The sequence below is a fragment of the Vicia villosa genome, linkage group LG3 (assembly GCF_029867415.1).
Source record: "Vicia villosa cultivar HV-30 ecotype Madison, WI linkage group LG3, Vvil1.0, whole genome shotgun sequence".
NCBI classification, from domain to species: domain Eukaryota; kingdom Viridiplantae; phylum Streptophyta; class Magnoliopsida; order Fabales; family Fabaceae; genus Vicia; species Vicia villosa.
The window spans coordinates 84,553,735-84,574,701 of record NC_081182.1 but is presented as its reverse complement, the minus strand read 5'-3'; positions in this window follow the sequence as shown (position 1 = coordinate 84,574,701).

The window sequence follows — 20,967 nt, the reverse complement described above, 5'->3', positions numbered from 1 at the left end:
CTTTATTTGGTTATCTCAATTTCGGTTCCATTCTATTTCATCCATGACATAATTTATCGAGATCTCTTTATTTCATATTTCAAGTGCTTGATTTATTCATCTGGAACTGAAAATTAAATTAGGTCAAAGTGCTCTTAGAATTTTCATACCCTTACTTAGGTCATCTTTAACTTTAGCTGCTTTTTTTTGGTAGAGGACTTTTAACATTGGAACCGACTTTCCTATCATGCTTCATGCACGATTTCAATTCATTTGCAATATTAGATTTTCCAACAGGAGAATCCACATCAATTGTAGTATAAGCAGCTATAATTGGTTGTATAAAATTTATAACTGAATAGTATTTCAAACTTCAGGTTCATATTGGTTTGTACGAGGATCAAGACATGTTTCATATTTTATAATTGCATATAATAAATTATATACCAATTAAAATTGAAAACTATTCATCTAAGAAGTTTCCACGGGACAGTATCACCACAATACCTTTTTTATTTTAATCAATAAAATATTATAAATATTTATATTTAGCATAAACTCACTATATTCACGCACGGGACACTATCACCGCAATACCTTTTTATTTATTTAAACTACAAAATATTATAAATATTTATAATTATCAGAGATATTTGTAAATATTTATAGTTATTATTCATATTTGTAAATATTTATAGTTATTAGACATATTAAATTTATCATGTTCTTTTTTTTTACATGTATTACTATTGAATTTCCATGTTCTTTTTTTTACATAGCTACTATATATAGATTCATTTCATCTATATTATGTTTTGCAAAATTAACATTCCTCATTCAAGTTTTTAAATTTCTTTTTTTACGCTTGTAATACATTTTTCATCTTAAGATTTGACTTACTCGTGCGGACGCACGGGTCTTCTACTAGTTTAAAAATAAAATGGGTCTTATTACAGTAGGTATCGCGCTTAGCACAGTACAGTGAGTGCTTAGCGCGGGTGTTTGAAAATTAATATTTTTGAAAAATGATTTCAGAATAGGGAAGCTTATATTTTATTATAATTTATTGAAACCTAGATAGGAATGTTTGGTTTGTAAACAAGAGTCATCGACAGTTAAGTGATGAGATGCATCTGAGTAAATGAATCAAGCTTTTAAAATCAATTTCAACTGGTAGTGAGTATTCATGGGTATGACTTGTTGGTTAATGAGTAACTACCATTGCAATTGTTGAGTCTGACATAATGGCTTTGTCCTTCACTTTTTCTATGTTGCCACCATTAGAGGTACTTTATGAGGAGAAAATGATTAATCATATATGTGCAAACAATCCATCACTACATGGCCATACTTGCCACATAGGTTACAAGTAGAACGGTTGCTTAAGCCACCACAACTTATACCACGCCCTCGACCTCGAGCATATCTTCCCTTGCCTCAAATATTATTTGAATCTTGATTAATGTGATCTAGGTTAGTAGAGACATTTTCTAGGATGAGTTCTTTACAAAATTTATCTAATTGCACCTCTTGATTGAACAACAAAGCTTCAACGTCATAGAGGGAGGGAGGGAGGACCAATTTCACCATACATTTGCATTACAAATGAATTGTACTCATCAAGTAGGCCTTTAAGAATTATCTGTACTTGATCTTTTTCACTGATTGTTTCGCCGATTGTAAGAAGGGAATCAACAATAGCTTTGACATGAAAAACATACTATAATTCAATGCAATTTGTCTTCTTTCATCAACTCATTGAAATATTTTTGAATTCAATCCCGAACCTCATAAGAGTGCTTGCATGCAAGAACCCAAGGTAGCACTAAATCAGAGATCATGGATAACAACCAGATGAAAAGTGGTTGATCTTTGATAATCCAAGTTTCATACTCAATTAGGATTAAATCATTTAGTCAACCAAGATGTACTGTACTTTGGACGAATTTGTGGATTCATCACAAATTTATGCATCTTCTGTGTATGGATTAGCCCCTAAATTTGTTAATTCTAAAACAAGAAGTTGTTATCTTGAAGCTTGATTAACCATTATGGACTGAAGGAGCTACGTGATAAAGTATTGGAATTGAAGTAGGTGAAAACCTAAGATGATTGAACAGGTTCACGCATGTAGACCTCGGCTGCAGAAGTACAAAATATGATCAAAGACTGATAGCATAGTAGAAACCTTGTGTCACCATTGAAGCTTATGCTTGAAGCTTGAACGACACAATCCTCAAAATGCATTCATTAATGTTAGTTATAATGGGTGATCATGATGGAGAAGCATTTATATTGGATCAAACACTCACTAAAGATCAAAGACTCACCCAAACAAGTGAGAGAGACATCACATATTCACCCAAAATCTTTAGGTGATAGGTGTTTGGGTCCTCTCACTTAAGTGTTCAAACTTCACTTCTCCAATCATATGGGACTTAGAACTCACAATTGTTTCTCAATACAACTTATACTTGTTTCTCAACAATCTCCCCCTCAAGTGTGAGTCCAATCACTATGCTCCCCCTCAAGCGGAAGCTCTTTCATCCACATACATGTACTGCCTTTGACAAACACCCTTACCACGTTACATGCACTTCAACGGAACACACCGCCTAACCACCACCATATCAGGAAGACTTTCAATACAAGGAGCCGATCCCTTACTCGAACCAGACTCTAATATCACTGATGGGTGATTATGAGGGAGCTCATTCACATTGGATCAAACACTCACCTAAAGATCATAAATTCACCTAAACAAGTGAGAGAGATATCACATATTCACTAAAAATCTTAAAGTGATAGGTGTATGAATAATCATCTCATTTATAAAGTGTCCAACTTTTTTTTTAAACAATGTGAAACTTAAAACTTATGCTTGTTTCTCAACACAATTTAGACTCATTTCTCAACCAGTTACAAAGTATTTATACAAGAGAGTTTGTTAGTTTGTTTTCGATTGTTCTAACTAACTTTGTACAAAGTTTGTTAGTTTGTTTTAGACTGTTCTAACTAACTTTATACACACTAGACTATTAGCATTGATTTTTTACATTATCTAAGCTTCAACTTCTTCTTTTCTTCTTTATTTTTAAGTCTTTTAATATGATGTGTGTTTTTCATTTTTATTAGAGGTGCTTATTCTCAAATGTTTTTAAGAAAACTTTTTCATAATCGATTAATTATTAATTTTGTTTGCAGTCTCCATAAATTGACATGTGTAAAAAAATTTTCATTATCGATTAATTAATTATTCACATCAATAAAGTACTATTTAATATAGCGATGACAAAAGTTAAAATATAATTTCAAAACCCCGTAAATCACATTGGACTATACTCTATAGTGTTGATACAAAAATGTTTAAAAAACGTTTTTCAAAATAAAAGTTTTGTAGAATGAATGGATTGATCACATAGCAGACAAGTCAGTGTCAATGTGTCCTAACGCCAGTACTGTAAAAAACACAAGGACACAAGTCATCTCAATATTCAAAGCTAAAAATATATGACATAATTTTGAAAAGATAAAATCATCAATCAAGGATCTTCACCTAAAGTTGTCCGTTATTTATGTATCTATAAACAGAGTGAAAATGAAAATGGACTTCATTGGTGGGGGACATTGTCACAAGTAGCATCATTTTAACTAATTAATTATTTAATTAGTAACATTTAACGGATGAGTAATTGCTTGCTAGGATAGGTGGAAAGATTCATCATCATTTTAATCATATTTACTATCTATCCATCATTATTAATAAATTGACCAAATTTTCTGAAGTATTTTTCTCTTAAAAATAATTTATATTACAAATTGAACATTTTGGTAACTAACAAAATAATCCTTCATTTTTTCATCTTTTGTGATTTTTTTACACCAAATATTCTATTTTCATTGGTCTAAATTGAAAAACTTATTTCCCCCAAAGACACTACTTCCCTTATTTTTTCTATCTCTCTCGCTTTACCCTCCAACCCTAACATTCCACACATAAACCACCTTACTCCATCATCTTCTTTGAAGCAACATTCCACCAAAATCGATCTAACAAACCTCTCAACGAAATCGAATCTTCCTTCTCCAAACTGATTCCACACTTTCATAACCTCTGCTGACTCCCTCTTCTGATATGAACTGATATACACCCACAAAACAAAATCATCATGCATCACATCTCAACTCCTTCATCTATTTCACCTTCTTTGTTCTTAATGTAACAACAACCATAACAATTTCAAAGCATAACAACTCAGATCCAAAGTAAGAGATCAGAGTTGAAAGAGAAGAAGAGAAACAACATGAAAAAGCATCACTCAGAATTCACCACCGTGAACTGTCGAGTTTCCTTCTGCCGCCGTCATTGAAGAAGAAAAAACCACTATGTAAACCTGATTGTTGTTGCTGCCAACAGATTAAACTCATCATCATCACTGTGAATGCGAACTCCAATCACACTTAAACCCTTCATCGACGACGAGAAGCGCCGCCCCTTCAACCACCATCTCTGTAACTATGGTCGGTATTCTCTTTCTTTATTTCACAAAATTTTTCTTTTTTCTTTTTAATTCGTTTGAATTTGTTCGATTTATGGATCTGAATATGTGTTGTTCTTGTGGTTGATTTATTGTTTTTGGTTTGGATAGAGCGCTTGGTGATTTAACTAAATCTGAATTTGGGGATTTTTTTCCTGAGAATTTGTTTTTTACGGTCACATAGAGAGAGGAATGAAAAACAATGGGTTTGTTAGCTAAAAGTAAGGGAGTTGAAGTAACTTTTTGATGCTATTCTTCTTTCAATTCGGATCTATTAACTGTTCAATGGTCTGAATCTGTTAATTGTTTGTTCATTGTCGTTGTTTTTGCAGTTGAAGAAAAAATGTCTCACATAAAGTTTGAGGATCCGAGACGCGTTCTCTCGGCTTTCTCCTAAGGAAGCGAGCTGCTTGTCATTGCGGAAAAGGTTTTTTGCACTTTATTCTCAATTTTGATCACCAAATGAGATTTTAACTACGTATTTGAAGGTTCTTACGGAACAAATGATCTAAGTTGAATAAAGTGTTTTGAAAAACAAAAGATCTAAATTGATTGATATTTTTTTTCTAGCTGAAGAATTTTTCTGTGCATTATCGTGATGACTATGCAACGGAAGGGTATGCTCATATATCTTTGTTTATAGTCATGGAGTTTTGTGTCATGCAACTATTATTATTAATAGTTAGTGTACAAATCCCCAAATATTTTTATTCATTTAGTGATTAACTTTTTTTGTTTTAATTATAGATAGGCAAAATACCCTTTTTGGTCCCTTAACTATACCTCAAGGTACGTTCTGGTCCCTTATCTTTAAAAAGTGTCAAAGTGGTCCTTTAATTGTTCAAAAAGGTCCACGTTAGTCCTTTCCGTCTAATTTTTTGTAACGGCGTCAACTTTTGCTTGCGTGGCATCTGACGTGTCCTTTTCGTCCAGTTGGTCATACGCATGGAATGTGAGGTCATTAAATACCATAAAATATCTAAAATAATTTGTTTCAGCCAAGATTCGAACTGGGCCATTTAGTTTGCTAGGCTAAGTATTTAACCATTGGATCAGTTTACTTTTATGTTCTAACCACCCTTTTCTTTTATAACTACAAAAACTAATGAAGTAATGCCATTCCACATAGCGAAGCACACGTATAAACGGATACATCTAACAACTTACAGTATTTATATCACAAATAAGCATGTGGATACTACATATATCAATGCATGTTGCAAATTTACCCAGATCATCCCGTGCAATGAGTGTCAAAGGCATAAAGTGACATTTCAATTACCTTTTTATTTTATTTCATTATAAGTTGATATTGAATGGATGGTGTAGATTGTAAATTTCAAATTGATATCTTCTACCTTGCTGAATAAAAGTGTTAGCCGCAACCAATGCAGCCTGGCGAAGTGACGATAAAGGTGGTTGCTGGCTAAACCCACCCAAATGTATTCCAGGAACATCAAATCCTTTTCAAGTACCGCTGATCCTTTTGACCATCATTTCTTCACATTATTGCATTCAAATAGGACCAAAACTCAGTGTGCAATCATCTATGACCATCTCTGCAAATTGGGATTTGGGTTTATCTTAATGCCCCTAAAGATTTCAGATTCAAAAATTGGGATTTGGATTAAAATTGTTTTACCAAAATCAACCCTTTAATCCTATTGTCGTGCCAAAATCAACCTTGCAAGTCACCATGAATCCTCCGTCTCCGCCCTTTTATTGTTACCACTTCGTCGCCGTTATTCACCATGGTTTCTTCTAGGTTTCGAATTAAATATTATAGGGTTTACATATCAAAAGAGAAAAATAAATCTGGTGTGTTTGGGTGGATAATGCTGCCATTTTATTTTGAAAAAGAACTTGGGTTTTCTACATTATGTTTCATGGGTTTCTGGAAAATGAAAGATGGTTGCAGACTGAATGTTGTTCTGATGAAGATGAATGTTTTTTTTGAATGTTTTTCCAGAAATAATAAACTTGATAATAAATGTGAATGAAATAGTAAACATCAATTGTAAAGTGGTGTGGTGGAAAGTTGAGATATCTTGCAAGTAAAGTGGCCTGGGTTCGATTCCAGACTTAAACAAAAATTTTGGAATGTTTTTTCAGAATTTTAAAGACCTTGAAGATGAATATATGCCAAGTCACCTGCCACACGTATGACCAAGTGCCACGTTAGATGCCACACAAGCAAAAGTTGACGTCGTTAGTGTAAATTTGACGGAAAGGACTAACATGGACCTTTTTGAATAATTAAAGGACCACTCTGACACTTTTTAAAGATAAGGGACCAGAATGTACCTTGGGGTATAGTTAAGGGACCAAAAAGGGTATTTTGCCTTATAGATACTAGCATGAAAGTATGAAACTTGTAGCAATATCGGATAACTGGTCTCTTGAGTTTGCTTCTATTGATTGTCATGCTACTGCATTCTGAATGGAAATATCAAAACTTCGTTTAATTTGTTGTGTTTAATTCAATTTCAAGTTTATGAATTTTCTTTTTGGATGAATATTTTAATAAAATTAATAATTTATTTATCTCACGGGTCACTATCAACATAATATTTATTTTAATTTAATCAATTATTATCTTAATTTAAGATACAAAATCCTTATTTTAATTTATCATTATCTTCATAATAACTCATTATCTTAATAATAGCTTATTTTTAATTTATCTTATTTTTAATCAATCATTATCTTAATTTATCTCACAGGTCATCTACTTACTATAAATCTAAGGTTGTCATGATGACAACCTTAGCCTAAACCCTAGCTATATGCTGACGTGTCATGTTGAGAGAAATTCTTTACCAACCCATTCTTTTCTTTTTTTTAAACTATATTTTTCTCTATTTTGTAACTCCTCTATATAATAATAATTAATTCTATTTTGTAACTCCTCTATATAATAATAATTAATAGAATAAATATTATAACTCTTATTGCATATTATTATATAATAATAATTTATAAATATTACATATAAATCTTTGAACTATATTTTGTTTGAGTATTCTGTAATTCTTATTATTTAATAATGACTCACTTATTATATTAATATAAATATTTATTAATAATTTAATTAATTGTTATTTGTTATTTTTAGTTATTGATTTATGCATAATCACATTAAATGTGATATTAATTTATTATATTTAATTTATAATGTTTTTATATCTTATCTTATAGTAATAATAATAAATAAAATAGTAATGAATAGAAATTGATAAATAAATAGTAAAAGATAGTGAAAAGTTAAAAAATAATAGTACATAAAATATCACAAAATAATAATTTAAAAATCAAAATACCAAATAAATATTTGAGCTACTTCTTTTTATATTCTGTAACTCCTATTATTTAATAATAATAATTCACTCACTTATTGTGTTTATTATTACTTTTAATTACTAATTTGATTAGTTATTATTTTTTGTTATTTATTATTATTCTATTCATATTCATGTGTGTATATATAGGTGATATTGAGTCATCATTGTTTTCTACCAAAAAAAAATCAGTTGTGGTGCCATGGTAGTATGCTCTTCACATTTTTATAATTGTTTTAGTTTAACTTTATATTTGTGTCTTGCTATTTTTTTTAGGCATAGTAGAAACTCGAGTTATTCGATTTCAAATATTTAAACTTTCGTTTATATTGATATAATATTTGGTAATCTCTTATTTTAACTATTTTTATAATTTTTTATTGACCGGTGTGAATATGACTTTTTTCCATGTGAATTAGATGAAGATGATGATAAAATTGTACTATTGCGTTATTGTTGCTTGATAATATTTATTCAGATAAGTACATGTCTATAGCCTTATTATTTGCATGATTAAAAATTCTTTTTTTATTGATATATTTATTTTGTTAGTTTGTTATTCTACCTTTTTTCCTCATTTTTGTATTGGTTAACATAAATATGACTATTTTTTCAGGTGATTCAGGAGAACAATATATACAAGACTTTTATTATTTAAATTGTTGCATCAATATTGATTTGGAGGTCTATGAAATTATTATTGACATAAATAAATCTATTTTTAGTCTTAATATTTTTCTATTTCTACGATATTACTATTGTTACTATTATATTTATTTTTATTGATGTTATATAATGCAGAGTTCTCTACAAATATGATATACTCAAAGAAAATGTATTCTACATTCTCTTATTATTTTGGTATTTAAAAATCATTTTGATAATCTCTTACCTTAATTTTTTTTAGAGCATACAACTAAAAAAAAAGATTTCACATACATATTATTAATATTTTATACACATTTAAAATAAATGTTTTATATTTTAACTTTTTTAACTCCTTAATTTTCTTTGGACATAATTCAATTATAGTTCATTTTTTCTTACAACAAGATCAATGTGTAAGTTTTTATATTTTTCTTCCAAAATAAAATATTATGAAGGAGTATATTATGATTAATTTTAATAGATTTTATGTATTTTAATTAGTAATATTATAATATTTAATTATTTAATTTAACTTAACACTTATGAATTTTCTCAAATAATAAATTCATTATTTATAATAAAAATGAATAAAATAATAATATAAAATTTCATCTAAAAAGAGTATCACTATAATAAATATCAAATATTAAAATTTGTTTTTCATGAACTTTTATAACTTTTAATTCTATTTTTTTTATGAAATCTTTAATTCTCACCTTAATAGCTCTTATTTTAAAATACAAAAAATTAGGGCCTGCATTTATTTACTTTATTTACAAAAAATTAGCTCATATTTTATAGTCTCATTTTTCTCTAATTTTCACTTTTAATTTTTATTTAAACTAGTAAGAGACCCGTGCTGCCGCACGGGTACATGTCTATTTGATGTAGTATATTTTGATTGATATAAAAGTCAATGTTAAATGTCACTATGACCAATTTTTTTAATTATTATGTAAATAAATTAAATATGAAAAAAATAAATTTTGATAGAATATTAGCTTCATAATATTATAAGAAATGTAAGTACAAAATTCAAAATATAAATGAAAAATATGAAATTATTTACTTAATTGTAAATTGAACAATAATCATATAGATTTAAGTGTATTTGAAAATAATAATTTTGTTTTTAAATAAAGGTAATAATTTGATAGTGACCCGTAACGTAAAAAGTTAGTTGTGTGAATGACTATATAGTATTATTCAATGAGATAAAATACAATTTTTATTTTATTGAATTTAATATTGTATTAATAGTGACCCGTGATATAAATAAAATTTTAATTGTATTAAAATTCAAAAATAGAGTTGAGAGGGACTAACATAAACCCACAAAGTTCAACAATGTAAAATTCATAACCTCTTCCCAATAAAATCAATATTGAATCTATATAACAACTTGAAACAGAGAAATAAATAAGTTTTCCTATCAAAATTTGTTAATAAATTGACTGCTTCTGATTTACATACATGTGCTGCTGCTATATAATTAATCCATTGTAGTATATCTTTTTTATTATAATAAACTGATTTGTAAACAATAGCAACACATATTACTGGAAAGGTCAATTACATGTCCTATTACTTGTCCTATGCGGAGAAATGCTTGTGTTAAGAAATGCTCACGTTTAGAGGCTTATCAGGTGTGCTGTATACTCTAGATTCTAGATTTTTTCCATGTTCTTATGAAATATTACTATTAAATATTCCATTTCTTAATCTTGATATAATCTCTGTATAATATAAGGCAACCAAATGAAGTTTCATTTTGTAGTTCTTTATTGGAAAATTATTTTACTACTGGAGAAGTGGGAATATTTCTTAGTATTCTGTTTTACATTTTGATATGACAAATACTATAATTTTAGCTTCTGGATTTAATTCAGATCTATACATTAGCAATAAGTATGTTAGCTTCTCGGTCTTTTTATTATTTATAAATTTGTATCATTTTCAGGTTATTACTAATATTATTCCTATTAATTGTATATTGGCCCTTATTATTATTTTTATTATTCTTAACAGAAAGCATGAAATGAGAACTTCAAATTGGGAAAGTATACAGAAGAAGCAGTGGAGAACTACACTTCTGCTTTATCTAGTAATATCAAATCACGCCCTTTTCAGCAGAGAGAGAAAATTGTGGATAGGAGAGAAAGAGGAAAAATGAAATTCGACCAATAAGAGACCAACAATTGGCGTTTGATTATTGAAAAGTTGAAAAAGTGATATGTTATTTTGTTAATTACGGTATTGCCCTTTTTAATGTGTAAAGAATTTTTTAACAAAGGGCATATTAGTCAGATTGGTCAATCTCTTAGTAATTGTTTGTATAGTAGATAGTAGATAGGTCATTCTTTTAACTTCTTTTAACATAAATCATACTACCAATTTTTGTTCGCTTTGCTCAATAAGAAAAAGGAAAAATTTGATATTATAAAAATATATTACATGAAATACTCTTATAAATTTCTAATATTTTTATATTATAATTTTCATAGTTAAATTTTAATATTATAATATAAAATTTAAATTTTTATATACTCCATAAAAAACATCTCTTAGGTAAAAAGTATAATAAGATATATTATATAAAAAAATAATATATCTTATATTTATTCATTTACTATGACTTTTTAATTTTCTTTCTTAACTATTCATCGAATTGCCCATTTTATAAACCTCATCTTTAAACTTTAATTTTTATAATTATTAATTTTATTTTCTTTCATTTTAATACTCTTTGAAATTATAACTAACACACTATAAATTCTATAATGATGACAAAACACTAAAATTAAAATAAAACTTAAATGAAATAATAAATACTATATAAAAAAATAAAAAAAATAAAAGGAATGAAGTAAGAAAGAAAGAATTTGATATTCTATATACTTTATTATTTAAGATAAAAATATATTTATATTTATATTTAATAGAGTTATGTAGATCATGTGGGAGTTATATTTAATTAAATATTATGAATTAGTAAATAGGTAAAGAGAATATGTATGATTAATATTTTAATGACTTTTATGTATTGTTTTATTAGTAATAAAACAATATTTAATTAGGTTCTTTAAGTTGACCGTTATAAAATTTATTCAAATAATTAATTTATCCTATAATATTAGAGTTTTTGTATTTAATTTAAATAAATGAAAATAATTTTGTTTTGTAGATTCAAAAATAATTTAACATAAATATGATGTTATTGGATGAAAATATTTTAAATTATTTTTATCTTATTGGTATTCAGTTACAGGATCACCTTTGATAAAAAAAATTAATCAAATTATTAATTAAAGTTTATAATTAAATTGTTAGGTAATAAATAAAATAGTTGTTAAAAAATTATAAGTTTATTGGATATTTTAAAATTGATAAAAAAATATATTAATTATCTATAAAATATTTATCAAATTCATAATTTAAATTTCCTATTAATTCTCACATTTTAGATTTTTTTAAAATTTCTATTGAGATTAATATTAAATGCAATTATATTATTATTATTATTATTATTATTATTATTATTATTATTATTATTATTATTATTATTATTATTATTATTGTTTTTTAAAGATAATATCAATCAATTTATTTTTAATAATTAAATATCGCACATCTGAATTAAATGTCATATTCATTTTAGTTTGTATTATTGATATATTTCAAAATTATTCTTATCGTTTTGAGTTCAACAATAATCTAAAACTATTTTTAGAATTCATTATAAACATGTGTTTTCTTTGCAATTCTTTTTATCTTTTTAATTTTAATAAAATTAATGATCATATTTTTTATTATTATAACACATGTTGAACACATAGCTAATATTGATCATTTATACATTAGTGAACTATATAAAATCACATCAATAAAAAATGTGATTAATAAGTATTGTATCCAGTATTTTTAATTCATAATTAAAATTTTCTATGATGAAATATATATTTCTATTAAAGAGGAGATTCTATATCTGCACAATATTACAATATTAGTGACAACATCTTTATTTTAGATTGTGTTATTTTAAATTCGAGGAAATTTTAAATATCACGAGCAAAAGACAAAAGAAATAAAAAAAGAGCATGTTTTTTAAGATTTTCAAATTCATAAACATTATAATTTTAATAAATTTTAATTTCAAGATATTTAAGTTAACAATATTTTAAAAATATATGATAATAATTTTCACTATCTTTTTAAGAGTCTTCCGCGCATCGCGCGGGTCAACATCTAGTTATCTTAATGTTGTTGTGCCGTGTATCCTCATTATCATGGATCATACATATTTATTAGCTTCTTCTTATAATATTATGAAGTTATTATTCTTCCAAAATTGATATTTTTTTCATGTATAAATAATTTACATAATCATTAATAAAATTGCTTAGAGTGGCATTTACGCATATTATTTATATTATTTAAAATATACTACATCAAATATTCGAATACCCGTGCGGCAGCACGAGTCTCTTACTAGTTACTTAAAAAATTCTATAAAGATATGTTTGAGCTTAATAGGAAGAACTACTCTCTCTTAATCAGTTATTAGTTTCTTGTATTATTTATATGTTGAAGCATTAATATTGAAATATTTGGCAAAATTGTATGTTTAGGTTTAAATGTGAGTAATAAATTGAAAAACTTCTTTTAAGTTTTATGATAGATTAACTTTCACATATTTAAAATGTTTATATAATGAACCTAGTTTCTTTAAAGTGTGTCTCAAGGATATAAATTTTGAGAAAAAAATAGAGGAAGAGATGTCAAAAATTAATGGGGTGGTCGGTTTGTCTCATGGTTTGGCCAATAGATATAAACATTTTTAATGATACGACACACGAATTTTCTAGTCAACTCGACGATGGAGCTTTTGAGTAGTGGTCAGGAGTTTGAATCTTTGGCCTCATTGGTCTGCTCATTTTCTAAAGATTGTAAAAATTCTCTAGTTAGGAAATCAAGTAAAGAACTTAAAGATTATTTTTTTTGAATAATATATCCTTGTGTTTTTTTTTCATCTTTATTTGGTTTATATTTTATCATCTAACTTTGCTAACCTTTATTCAAAATACAAAATCATATTTGTTATTCTCCTTTTCTTTTGTGCAAGGTAGGGTTAGCAATTAAAGAGCAAAAGATTTGTCTAATTCTTAAAGGGTCTTGTTTCATGTTCAAAGATGGTTAAAGACTCAAAGTAACTTGGTTTGTGGTGGAAGTTTTCCAAAGATCAAGCATGGTTTCCAAATTAGGGTTTTGATTATCAAAGTCCAAGTTGTGGTCAACTCTTGGTCAAAGGATACTTTTTATTCAAGAAATGACCTAGGATCTTAGGCTATAATCATGTCAAGCATCATTCAAGTTCATTTGGTCAAGGAAAGTTTAAGTTTGATGCTTTGATTTCAAGTGGTTTCAAGATTGGTTCATGTGTTTATTTTCATCGCGTCTCCGTCATTTCTCAATTTATTCAAAGGAAAGTCGAGGTTTTCTTCTCCTTATGTTCAATGGATCGTCTTCTGGCTTTTGGATGCAAGGAAATTGCAAAAAAATCTCAAGTTGGTGCACGTTTGGTTGGCCAAAATTCAAGTATGACATGTCATTTGGTCCGAACACCATAACTTTCTCAATTCACAATATTTTTGGTTGCTTCTTTGAGCCAAATGTCACATTTGAGCTCCTCTACAACTTTGATTCAGAGGTCAAACACCAATTTTGCTCCTAAGCATCTCAAAATTTGAATTGGACTTCAGGTCATTTGTGCACAAAACTTGGTTCAAGACCTGGTTGACCTAATGCCTGGCCTAGTTTTTCAGGTCATGACCTCAACTTTGCACACTTTCTATTTTCAACTCAAGCATCCTTTGGACTTGGTTCCTTTTTCATCTGATTCTATGCCATGAAGGAATTTGATCTGGCTTAAGCTTAAACATGGTGACATGGACTATGTTTCTCATACGTGACTTGTAACTTATAATAATCCAAAACTTCACTTGGGACCACCAGTACATGTGCAAAATTGGATGTTACCCACAAAACGTGTCTGAGAGAGTGCAAAACAACTTGGAATCATGCCAATTTCACACATTTCAAGCTTCATGTTCACACAAATCTAAGATAAAAAATACCACAATTGGTTCAAACGTCTGGGATCTGAAATCCACACGTATATGACCTCATTGCATCTCCTATAAATATAGGAATATTTTCTCTTCATTTTGAAGCTTTTAAAGCCATAGAAACTCTGCCTCCATCTCAACCTGACACCTCTAAAAACCAGAAGTTAGTTCTTCCATTCCAGCTTGTTTTAACTTTAAATCACCATCCAAAAACCTTCATATGCATCATATGAAGCTCTTTGAACCATTACAAAAGTTTAAAACACCTTGCAAGTACATACTCCATTTCACCATTTTCAGACCTTGAAGCTTCACTTCGAATAGGTAGATACAAATTCCATTTCACAATAAGCAAGTTATCACTCTCTTCGTCTTAATCTCATAAGTGAAGGCCCTATATTATTTGCCATTTATTCATCTTGTTTTCCATTTAATTTAAATTTGAAGAACTATGGTTCTTCGTGTTTTCTGCAAAATTCTCTCTACTTGAAGTTAATCAATGACTCCAATGCAAAGAGACATGAATGATGATGTTAGTTGAAGCTCAACCATGTGTTCTTAGAGCTTAAAACAACTAGTTCATGGATCTAAAAATCCAGTTCATAGGTTTAAGATGAAGGTTTTCGCGCGTGTTGGAGGCAAATTTGAATCATCTGGCCAATTAAAATGTGCCACCTCAGCTATTCGTTGGCTCTTTTATTTTAAAATTGGTTAAAAATAGCTCCAAAATGATTTTTGATTCCAATTTTTTTTCATAATTTTCTAAAATTATTTTCTACCACATATGTTTTTTTTTCATAATTTAGAATTGATTTTTAGATTTTTTGTTCTATTTTCCTTTTATTTTCATCTTAATTGATTTCAAACAATTTTATTTTAATCATTTTCAAACTTTTTTAGTCCAATTTTTGAGATCCATTTTTTGTGTAGCTTTTATGATTTTTTTTATAATTTTCTTAGACATTTATTTGATGATTTGATGCATCTTTTGCATTTTGCCTTTTATTTCCATTTAAAAACCTTTGAAAAATATTTTAAAACTTGTTTTAAATCTTTTTTCCATTATTTTAATGGTTGTTTGGTTCTGACTTTGATCAATTGTGGTTGAGTGATGTTCATCTTGTTCAATTAGACTTTGGAATGATATTATTGATTGATTGAACTTTCTTCATTTCAAATCTATAATCAAATGATCATTTGATCAATTTTGGTACATTGGATTGATTACAAGCTTATCTAAAGGTATCCTGAAGAAGAATGATTGAAGTAATGATCCAATCCCCTTGCCTTAATGCTTGATCTCTTCTTCTTCTTTTTCTTTTTGTTTTGACTTGTGTAACATGTTTTAGGAAAATGATTCCATATCATTTGTCTAACATGTTTGGCACATAAATTTCAATTGACCGGCCTCATATAGGTGATACTTCTACATAAGTACACTTAGGATTTCTTAAAATAGCGCTAAATTATCTTGATTCGGTTGATTCTTCATTAATACTCCCTCCATTCCTATTTATAAGTAAAATTTGACTTTTTAGATTCATTCAATAAATGTTGTATTAGGATGATATAAAGACCAGATACATCATTTATTCAATGAACGTAAAAAGTTAAAATTTACTTATAAATAGGAATAGAATGAGTACTCATTATAACCTAATAAATGTACTAACTTCTAACATTTGTCTTCAATGCCTTTTACTTTAATTTCATTTACTTTATGTCATTTACATTCATGTCATTTTTTACATTTATTTCCCTTTTATCTCTTTCTTTTTATTTTTATGCCTTTTTTCCTTTTGCCCCATGGTCTTTTGTTTTTCTTTTCATCAAAATACCAAAAACATTAATAAAGGCAAAACCCTACAAAACTTTAATGTATTCTCGAGGACTGTTGGTTACTATCCTATGCTTGTGGAGTTTGGACTTTAGACTTATACTTTGGATGTTTTCCCTTTACTTGGAGTTTTCATCTGAGATCTTAAGATTCATATGAGACTTAGATTCGTGTGAGAAATTGATTCACCTGATACTTGGTTCATCCAATGCCTTGGGCTACCTTAAGATTCATCTGAAATCTTAAGGCTTTCTCTTGGGCTACCTTACAATAAGACCTTTTATTTCATGTTCTTTATCTTTATGTTTTAGGATAGTTTCTTCATCTCCTATCCCATTCTTTAATTTTCAAAACTTCTCCCTATATCAAAACCTTCTTGTTTTCAAACTTCAAATAATTTTCTTAATAAAACTTGACTTTGTCAAGTGACGTCAAATATTTTATTAATAAATGCTAAGACACTTAAGCATATTTAAACACTTTCAAAAACATAAAAAAGACAAACATCATCATAATTTCTTTTTAGTGCCTTTGTGCAATTTTCTTTTAAAACCATTTCAGAAAGGAAATCATTAGTCCAATTCTTGTAGTGATGAAAACCCAAAGCCCCTAAAAGATGTGGTAGAAGTGATTGATATTTTCCACTTGAATGTTGAGACATGCTTGTGAGATAGTCCAAGCGAAATTCTCCATATCAAGATGATGTAAATTGTTGAAGTGGTAGAGCAGAAAATAAAAATATTTTTGTTTTATCGTCTCTACAGGGATTAGTGTAAGAGAACGAATGTCGTTCAACAATCTCCATATTTCTGAGTTTGGGTTTGAATGGTTTAAAAGAGTAAAATGCGGAAAGTAAAATTATGAACATGAAAATAAATGCATTCCTTAGAGAATAGAGAAATTATCAAGCTTTGAATTTCATCTACCCGTCAAAGACTTAAAATTTATCGATAATTGTAAGCAACCTAAAATACTCATCAATATTATCATGTATTCCTCACATAAGTGCCCATGTTTGCAGCATCGATGAGAATTTTACCTTATTTCTTAATCGATTATGTCTTAACCCATTAAACAACAAGGAGCGTTAAGAATCAATGTCCTTTGTGAATATTATATCTAAATTTATGTCTAGATTTTAGAACCTAATACATGTTCATCCTAGATCCATATTTAAATAAAATATGTCCATAGCAACTCAAATCCAAACATAAAGCAAGTAAACAAGAACAACATTGATAAATTTTTGTAAAATAGATATTATACAACACCATGATCAACAAATATGCATACAATAAGAGTAAACTTACTTACAAACCCCAAAAATAGAGAATACAAAGAGAAGAAGAGAGAAGAAGAACAAGCACCCATGTTGATGTCTCAAGCATTGATACAAATTCGACTCTGAATCATCAAGATGCATCATCCAATGTTGTTTTCTAAGCCTCTAATCTCCAAGAATTGGTATGATGGAGTTGGGGAAAAAAGCCCCAAAACCATTACCTTAAAAAATGATGTATAAATGAATTTACAGTGTTTCAAAGTCGTAGACCGAGCATAGCCCGCTATGTGGACTATTGTCTCAAGAAAAATATGCTCTTGTTTTCTCCATAACTTGAGAACCGTAACTCCGATTTACGCACGGTCAGAAGCGTTTGAAAGCTTATTCAATGTTCTATATTACAATGACTAAACATAATTGCTTGAATACATACAAAAATGAGATAAAAAAATCAAACTCAATGATATTTACAGGATAATACAACTATACACAATATTTACAAGATAACAAAATATATACATATTTACAAACAAGTGGAAGGTTATTTACTATATTCCAACAAAATAAGTCGATAAGTTCCACAAAAGTATATACAAATATAACTACAATTTGGTGCTTATCAAACTCTCCCATTTTAGAATTTTGTTTATCTTCAAACAAAAGTCACCCCAACCTAAAGAAACAGAAGCAACCACCAAAAAATCATGAATCAACAAGTTTTGATAAATGAAAACAAAAGTATGGTTCAAAAACAAAAAACACAAGTAAATGAATGCTTACCATTATACTTCAATGATAACATGAACATAAAACAAATCCTAAATACAAAAGTCATGCAAAACATTCCATACAGCACATGCTCAATCATGAATCACACCTAGCAAAAACTTCATCAAATGATGAAAAACACACAAACATAGGGGACTTGACTCTCACCCAACAATCTTGCTAACATCAAATTAAATTATGCATTCATCTTAAAATCTCATATTAAAAAGCTTAAAAGACATGAATCACAAGGACTTTTAAGGGTTGTAATTTGGCTTGGGTAATAAAGAAGGGTCATATCTAAAGGCTAATGAAATAAAATTGCCTAATCGTATGAGAGCAAACACTTCTCACATTTTCAAGCAACCAACAATCGTATTCACCATTTTCTCTTTGCTCATTTTCTACAACCTTGATCTTATTGTATTTTATTTTTATTTTTCTTTTTAAAAACTTTCTCATTTTTTTCAACCTCTAGCAACCAAAATTTAAGCAAAGAATCATTTTTTCCTAACTTGAATACAACCAACATCGTGACATGAATGCTCCCAAATTTCTAAGGCAAGGACAAAATTCTAACCATAATATGTGGTTGCTGGTTCAAATGTTTTAGAAACAAAATTAGAATCCATGATGAACTACTTACTCATGTACAAGTTCATAATTCAACACCAAGATGGATCCTAACAAAAAGGCTCAAGAGGGGTTAACAAATTCTCGCTCACTCAGAAGGTAAATTACTTCTGGTTAGGTGGTTATGCTCAATTTCAAAAAATGCTTTGATCCTTTTCATGCTTTCAAACAAATCAACACAAATAAAATATTAAACATAATAAAATCGAGTTAAAACAAATATGTTGGTCTCTAGTGCATACAGTGAACAATGGAAAGCTTCCTCACATTTGAGGTAAGATCTAAAGTGATTCAAACATGAACAAGTAGTGCAAAAGAATAAATGACATGATATTTGTACAAAGCCTAAGTTCATATTCATGCTATGTTATAGAAAGTGATAAACGTGTACCTTGACAATGTACCAAACTTTCAAGCACTATCATTACCACACATTTGTATGTTGAAACAATCAAACTGGAAGCAATTACTCCATGTTTCTTCAAGTTATGAAAGACAAGCATTTGAAGACAAACAAAAAAATGACAATATTAAAAATTAAATACTACTAAATACTATTCTAATAACCAAAGTGAAAGTGGATAAGTGAGTTGGGAAAAATTTGACAAGAAGCTTGCTTAGGCGACTTTCACCATCTACTACCTATACTACTGAAATAAAAAAGTTGTAATACATTAAAAATTTGGGTTGCCTCCCAATAAGCGCTTGATTTACGTTATTAGCTTGACGCCTTTATTATTGACATTCCTCCATGTTGCCTCTCTGCATGGCTAGTTGTCACGAACGACTATTCCTAACCAAGACTTTAGAAAACGTGAAAGGAAACAAAAATATATACAATATACAAAAGTATAGAAAACATGTACAAATAAATACACAAGTATAAACACAATATAAAAAATATGTACAAAGCTCAAAAACATAGAAATTATTACAATGTAATTCAATATCTAAACACCAATCCTCGACAAAGACGCCATTTTATTGAAGCAGTAGAGCAGCAAACAAAAGTAAGTATTTTTGTTTTATTGTCTCCACAGGGATTAGTGCAAGGGAAAGAATGTAATTCAACAATTTTCACATTTATGATCTTGATTTTGAATGGTTTAAAAGAGTTAAATGCGGAAAGTAAAATTATGAACAAGAAAATAAATGCATTCCTTAGAGAATATAGAACTTATCAAGCTTTGGATTTCATCTACTCATCAATCAGTTGTAAGAAACCTAAAATACTCATTAAAATCATCACATATCCCTCACATTAGTGCCCATGTCTACACTACCGACGAGAATTTTACCTTATTGCTTAATCGACGATGTCTCAACCCATTAAACAACAAGGAGAATCAAGAGTTGATACCCACTGTGAATATTATATCTAAATTTATGTCTAGAGTTTAGAACCTAATATATGTTCATCCTAGATCCAGATTTGAAGAGTATATGTCTATAGCAACTCAAATCCAAACATAAAGCAAGTAAATAAGAACAATATCGATAAATATTTGTAAAATAGATATTATACAACACCATGATCAACATACATAAAATAAGAGTAAACTTACTTACAAACCTCAGAAATAGAGAATTTAAAAAGAAGAACAAAGAAGAAGAACAAGTATCCATATTGATGTCTCAAGCATTGATGCAAATTTGACTCCGAATCATCAAGATGCATTATCCAATGTTGTTTTCTAAGCCTCTAATCTCAAGAATTGGTCTAATGGAGTTGGGAGTACAAAACCCTAAAACCATAACCTAAAAAATGATGCACAAACGAATTTATAGTGTTTCAAAGTCGTAGACCGCGTTTAGCCCG